Source organism: Moschus berezovskii, chromosome 13, assembly GCF_049115385.1.
Source record: "Moschus berezovskii isolate FMDL1 chromosome 13, NW_MosBer_1.0, whole genome shotgun sequence".
Taxonomy (NCBI): Eukaryota; Metazoa; Chordata; class Mammalia; order Artiodactyla; family Moschidae; genus Moschus; species Moschus berezovskii.
Window position 1 is genome coordinate 65140691 of NC_142472.1, and position 8078 is coordinate 65148768.

The following is an 8078-nucleotide window of genomic DNA, read 5'->3' on the forward strand; positions in this document are numbered from 1 at the left end:
TTGCCCATCCGCATTTCTGCCTGGGAAAGCAAGAGTCCACTAAACAGTGATGAAAATAGTGAAGAAAAAAATGTTATGGATATTCAAAGGTGAGAAAAATACATCATAAAAATTAAGGATCCTGTTTCACAGGTAAGAGGTAATGATATAAATGAGCAAGGAGCCAGCAATCCTGAATGCCGGATAGTGAAAAAAAAAAGACTCCTTTTTTGTCCTTCTTGACACTGGGATCCCAAGGAGGAGTACAGAGAAAGAAAACCAACCTTATTTTCAAAGCATTTATATACTAGTCACTGTTACATATACATTGTCTCATTCAATTCTAACATCTACAAATCCCCTGAGATGGGAATTAAAACCATTGTTTGCAAAGGAGGAAACAGAGCCTGAATAATGAAGTCCTGTTCTTAGAATCACAGCTCCTATTGATGTAGCAGGATTTTTAACTGAAGCTTCTGATTCCAAAGTTGAGAAGAAAAATGGAAGAAAGGATAGAAAAACACAGAAAGGGCACTGCAGACTTGTCAACAATCCAGAAACCATAATGCAGAAAACCAATCGGAGCATTTCTGGTTGTTTCCTTACCCTCTGAAATGTTCAGTCGGTGAATAGTAGTGCATGCAAAGGTAACTATTTTGGACCAGCTTTTGCTTTCTGTTTTAAGAACCAGACAGAAAAATGACCTTTGTCACAATTAAAATTGGTAAAGGAAGAACAAACCAAAAAAAAAAAAAAAGAAAATTGGTTAAGGTAAACAGCTATCAGATACATGAAATGCTCCCTCTTGGGTTGGGCACGGGCTCCCTGGTGGCTCAGACAGTGAAGAATCTGCCTGCAATGCAGGAGATTAGCGTTCAGTCCCTGGGTCAGGAAGATCTCCTGGGGAAGGGAATGGCAACCCGCTCAAGGAGATCAAACCAGTCCATCCTAAAGAAAATCAGTCCTGAATACCCATTGGAAGGACTGATGCTGAAGCTGAAACTCCAATACTTTGGCCATCTGATTCGAAGAACCAACTCATTGGAAAAGTCCCTAATGCTCCGAAGGATTGAAGGCAGGAGAAGAGGATGACAGAGGATGAGATGGTTGGATGGCATCACCGACTCAATGGACATGAGTTTGAGCAAGCTCCAGCAGTTGATGATGGACAGGGAAGCCTGGCCTGCTGCAGTCCATGAGGTCAAAAAAAGTTGGACACAACTGAGCAACTGAACTGAACTGAACTGGTAGTCTTGCCTGGAGCATGCTATGGACAGAGGAGCCTGGAGAGTTAGAATCCATGGGGTCACAAAAAGTCAGAGATGACCGAGCACACACACGGGGAGTACTAATTCCAGAAACTATAGTGTTTTCTAATATTATATACTACATTCTTTCTTCACAAAAATGCTACTGAAACCTTGGAAAACATTAGTCCTTCCTTTCACTTGCAGCTAACACAATTAAAAAAAAAAAAGAGGCTGTAAATCACGAGCGTATTCCAGCAACTGTTTGCTTTCCCTAGTAAGAGCTACTTACCCACCCCACCGCCACCACCATCACTAATATTCTAGTTCAAGGAGATATTAAGATACCTCATAAATCATACCATGTTCAGAAATAGCTTAGTCCTGAAAGGTTTGCTTTAGCCTCTTAAAACCTGGTTACTTAGAATGAAATCTTCCTAATTTAATAGCAATTTGCATACATGAATAAATGCATAGGTTCTTTTAATAAAGCAACTTTAGGATTAAGATAGTTTTGTTGTCTTTATTTGCATGCTTTAAAACTGATTACTCAAGCAAGTTTCAGAGCACTTTTAAGAATAGGAACAGGTAAGAATCTAAGTACAACGTATTCTTTAGGACCAAGAATCTCAAGATAGTACATTGTTTAGAATCAAGTGTGAAAGTGGACAAAGAAAGGGTGTTTTTAATGTCATGGTCTCTTGGGATTTCCCTGGTGGTCCAGTAACTAAGACTCTCTGGCTCACAATGCAGGGGGCCCCGAGTTTGATCCCTGGTCCAGGAACTAGATCTCACATGCCTCAACTAAGAGTTCACAAACTGCGACTAAGACCCATGCAGCCAAATAAGTAAATAAATATATATATTTTTAAAACATCGTTAATGTCATGGTCTCAACTGTGGGGATATATCCTTCAAAGCAATGGCCAAACTTTACATATCTTCCAGTTATGTATCCAATTATATTCATCCCCTTTAAATATCATGAAATGTTACTACATATAAAGGCAGATCTGTAATATAACTTTTAAAGCGTGATAGTAAAATGACCACGTGTGAACCTACCACCCAACTTTGGAAATAGAATGTTAGTCATGTGTAGGCTCCCTGGGCGTACCTCCTCCATGCCATAGCCTCTCTCTCCTGCCTCTGTGAGTTAACAGTGTTGTGTTTATCATTCTCATGATCTTTGTTGTAATCATATTTAATGCTCTGCAATATATTCAGGATTGTAAAGAGGAGGATATTACACGCATTCTTCTGCAACTTATTTTTCACTCAACGTCTGAATTCATATGTATTGATGTGTATAGCTCTATTTTCATCATTTTGCTTGTGTAGAGTCCCGTGGCATGAATAAACCACAGTTTATTTATTAGCTCTCCAGGCAACAGGCACTTTTCTCCCCTGATTTTCACTACTTTGAGCATTTTTTTTAATAGGTAACATTATTTTCTTTTAGGCTTTATTTTTGTCTTTGAAATTTTATTTATTTTTGGCTCTGCTGGGTCTTCATTGTTGTGCGGGCTTTTCTCTAGTTGCGGAGGCGGGGAGCTATTCTTTTGTTGCAGTGTGGCAGGCTTCTCATTTCTGTGGCTTCTCTTGTAGCAAAGCACAGGCTCTGGGGCACACAGGCTTCAGTAGTTGGGGCTCTGTGGGCTCAACAGTTGCAGCTCCCAGGCTCTAGAGCACAGGCTCAGTACTTGTGGCACTCAGGCTTAGCTGCTTTTCAGCATGTGGGATCCTCCAAGTTCAGGGATGGAACCCGTGTCTTCAGCATTGTTGGGTAGATTCTTTACCACTGAGCCACCAAAGAAGCCTTACTTTGAACGTTTTTGTATGTGCCTCCCAGCGCATATCTACAAGTGTTTCTTTAGATATATACACAAGGAGCAGAACTGATTGTTCAAAGATTATATAAATATGTATACATATGATGATAGATGTTTATATATTTATGTATAAATATTCAAATATATAATTAAATGTCTCATATATAATTGTTATATATTTATATATTGTATCTGTATATAATATATATTATAGATTATAATTATGTAATTCCAAGAGTGTTTGCCAATTTACACTCCTACCAACATCAACATGAGTGATATTATCTAACTTCTAATTTTGCACCCATTTAAAGAGTACAAAAATGTTATCTTAATAAATATGTTTTTTATTTTTTTTATAAGTATACTGTTTGATTAAACCAAGAGTTCAAGCAAATGATTGTTGAAATAAAATTATAATAGGCAGAGCTTTTAATGGAGCAATGTATTGAACACTGCAGATTACATAGACAACCTCGAAGGTGGTGTTGACTACGTATTCAGCATTAGGACAAGCCCTGGAATTGAAAGTAAAACCCACCATTGACTGAACAGAAGTCCTTGGTTGCTGACAGAATCTTCGACTTAAGACAAAACTGAGGGAGTCAGTAATGAAGTCCAGGATCAGTAAACGCGAGCACCTAGTCTAATCACAGATTCCAACCCCGAGATGGTTTTCCCAAGCAGGGCAAATATGGTTTTTAAAATAATTTTTCAATTGAAAGATTCTTTAAATTCTAGAGTGCTTTAAAATTTTCAGAAGTTTCACACTCTGATTGATTTTATTTTATTTTTAAAATAATTTATTTTTTATTGGAGGCAAATTATTTTACAATATTATATTGGTTGGTTTTGCCATATATTGACATGAATTCGCCCCGGGTTTGCATAAGTTCCCCCTCCTGAACCCCCCTCCCACCTCCCTTCTCCCTTTATCCTCCCTCTGGGTCATCCCCGCACGCCAGCCCCGAGCATCCTGTAACATGCATCGACCCTGAACTAGTGATTCGTTTCACATATGACAACATACATGTTTCAATGCCATTCTCCCAAATCATCCCACCCTCATCACATAATAGACTCCCCTCCTGCCTTCCCTCTCCCCACTGGTAACCACTAGTTTGTTGTCTATGAGTCTACTTCTTTTTTGTTTTATTCACTAGTTTGTTGTATTTTTTAGATTCCAAATATAAGTGATATATAAGTAATAACATTTGTCTTTTTCTGACTTATTTCAGCAACATCCACATTGCTGCAAATGGCAAAAACATATTCTTTTTTATGGCTGAGTAGGATTCCATTGTGTATAGATACATCTTTATCCACTCATCTGTTGATGGACACTTAGGTTGCTTCCATAACTTGGCAATTATAAATAATGCTGCTATGAAGTGTTGGGAGGCATCTATCTTTTTTAATTACTGTTTTCTCAATATGGTTTTCATTTGCATTTTCCTCACATTTTCCATATACTTATTAATTAGCCATTTATATCTTTTCTTCTATGAAATGCCTTTTTATATGTTTTGACCATGTTCTTTTCAACCATTTGTTTTCTTCCAGTTGATTGTTACACTTTCTTTGTGAACTCTGCATACTACTCATTTGGTGACTACACATGGAGCGTTTATCTTCTCCATGTTGGACACTTGTCTTTTTGGTCTTGGTGGTACCTTTTTTCATTTAAAGTTCTAAATTTTAACACAGCCAAATGCATTAATACTATTCTTTGAGATTGTGCTTTTGGTATCTTTTTTAGAAAATAATACTTGTGTATTTGACTGCATCTGGTCTCAGTGGTGGCACACGGGGTCTTCACTGTGATGCGCAGGCTTCTTCAATTGTGGTTTGTGGGCTTAGTTGCTCTGCACGAGGTTGGATCTTATCTCCTCCACCAGGGATTGAACCTGTGTCCCCTGTGTCACACGGCAGATTCTTAACCACTGGAAGTCTCTGCTTTTGGTATCTTAAATCCTTGCCTACACTGGAGGCGTACATTTTTAAGTTTTCTTTTAAATGTTTATAATTTTATCTAAGTTTCAAATTCAATTGAATTAGATTGTTTTGTATTCTGTGAAGTTGAGAATCTACTTTCTTTCAGTTGGATAGCCAATTGTCCTAACACCATTCACTGAATATGCACTCTTCCCATTGATTTGCAACGCCAAGTTTGTCATATATAAAGTTTCCATATACTAATGGGCCTGCTTCTGTTCTCTATGCTCTTCTATCAGTTTATTTAATCATCTGTGTGTGATATCCTCCTGTCTAATCATCATAGTTTTATACTAAGTATTGATAGCTTAAAAATTAAGGCAAATTCCTTATCTCAGTCTTTTTTAAGAGTGTTTGGACTCTTCTTAGTTTTTTGCTTTCCTCTATAATTTTGACATAAATTGTGAAGTTCTATAAAAAACCTTGTCAGAAATTTTAATGAAATTTCATTTGGAAAGAATATCTTTATGATACTAAGTGTGCTTACCCATGAACTATTTTAATCCATCTGCTTACCTATTTTTTAATTTTTATTACTTACTACATTTCATTAGTTTTTAAAAGTTTTCTTTATAACTATCCTGTTCATTCATGATTTTTATGGTACTATAAATGGTATCTTATAAATTTTATGCTGTTTGTTGCTGGTATATAGGCATTCAACTACAAACATTAAACTAGCCTATTCTTTTATAGATTTGTTTTCTATACAAACATAGGCTCTTAATAATGACAGTTTGTTTCTTCCTTTTTATATCTATTGGTACATAGAAATTACATCAAACTTAGTGACTTAAAAGAACATACACTTATTATCTCCTTGTTTTTGTGGGTCATTTAGCTGGGTCTCCTGCTCAGAGTCTCACAAGGCCAAAATTAATGTCAGTTAAGCTGCAGTCCTTTTTAGAGCTTAGACCTCTCTTCCAAGAAGACATGATTGCTGGCAGAATTCAGTTATTTGAGGCTATAGAACTGAGGTCCCCGTTTTGTTATCAGTCCCTAGTGACTACCTCAGTTCCTTGCCATGTTGCCCATTCATAGGCCTTCTTACGTGGCAGTTTACTTCTTCAAAGCCAGTGGAACTCTCCCATCCAGTCTTCCCAGGTGGCTCAGTGATAAAGAATCTGCCTGCCAATCCAGAAGCCACAAAAGCGCTGATTCGATCCCTGGGTCGGGAAGATCTCCTGGAGAAGGAAATTGCAACCCACTCCAGTATTCTTGCCTAGAGAATCCCACAGAGGAGCCAGGTGAGCTAGTCTACAGAGTCAGACACGACAGGCATCACACCATAACCCAGTCAAGGGAGTGACTATACCCATCATCTTTGCCATATTCTATTTGCTAGAAGCAAGTCTTAGGTTCTGTCTATTCTCAAAGAGAGGATGTGATTCATTGGAGACTGTCTTTGGGTAATAAGGTAATTTGAATTTGTAGTCAAGTTGCTTTATTTTTCTTGCTACAGTAGTCTAGGCTTCCAGTCTACTGCAGACAATAAATTGTGGTTTCATCTTCAAGGAAGTGGCTTAATGATTCACCATTAAGATGTTTGCTGTAGGTTTTTTTGTAAATGCCATTTACCAAATTAAAGAAATTCTACTTGAAGTTTTCTAGCTTTAATGATAAATGACTGTTGAATTTTATCAAACTATTTTTTCTACACCATTTGAGGTATGTCTTTTTTTTCTCCATTGTCAAACCACCCTTGCATTCCTGGAATAAACTAGATTGTCAACTTTTCTTTGCTATTCATTGCTGGATTTCGCTTGCTATTTTGGATTTTTCAAACGTCTTCATGATTGAGATTCATGTTTGTTATTCTAATCTCTTGAAATTGAGTTGGAATTTATTCCCTTTTTTTATATGCTTTGGAATAATTTATAAGGTTAGGGTTATTTGCCTTCTGAATATTTTTAACTCTTGAAATGGTCTGAGCTTATTGTTTTCTTTCTGGGAAGATTTTAAAAATAGAGATCCTATTTCTTCCATAGTTATTATCATTTCTCTTTATCCAAAGATTTCTTCCTTTCTCTCCTTCTTAACATCTGATTGTACAAGTGTTACTATATTTGTCTTTACCGCTCATATTTTTCTCTCTGCTGCCTGCAGCAAATTTCTTTAGATCTATTTTCCAGGGTCTATTGTTAAAACCCTTCACTAAATTCTCAAATATGTTTAGTCACTTTTATAGTCTCCTGCTCTATACTTCATTCTAAGTTAGACATATTTTAGATTCTGAATATAAGCCCAATATTTGAAGGCTTTGAGTTTGATTCTGTTGTTTATGTTGGTACAAATTCATGGTGCTTTCTTATGTATTTTGTCATTTGAAGAATGGGTTTATGGTGAGTTCCTTCACATTCAATTTTTGTGTGCTTGTGCAAGGCCCTGAAACACCACTAGTCTGAGACCACTCCACTGTCAACTAAATTCTTATTTTGAGGTGTTTTTTTTTTTTTTTTTAAAGAATCCTCAATCCTGTCAGTTGTATGAACTTGAATTGCACTGCTATGCACCATAATAGAAATTAGTTCTAATGTTGGTATGATGACCCAAAATACTAGAAGCGATTAGTGTAAATCTTTTGTTTCTGCAAGGTTACTTCACTACAGTGATACAGATTTAGGTAAAAAAATATGTGTATATGCAAATACTGGGCTTTCCCTATGGCTCAAGGTTAATAAATCTGCCTGCCAACGCAGGAGATGCAAGAGACACAGGTTTGACCCCTGGGTTGGAAAGATCCCCTGGAGTAGGAAATGGCAACCTGCTCCAGTATTCTTGCCTGGAAAATTCTATGGACAGAGGAATTTGGTGGGCTAGTCTGTGGGGTTGCAAAGAGTCAGACACAACTGAGCACAAACATGCAAATATAGAAACTGCATGTTTATATATAGTCTATGCATGTAAGTTTGTAAACCCTCTCAATTGTTACAGCCCTCTGATGACATCAGATATGTGGCTAATTATATTTCAAAGAAGTATGTTGACTACATGAAAAGAAAAAGGTTAGAGAAAGTTGTCTTAA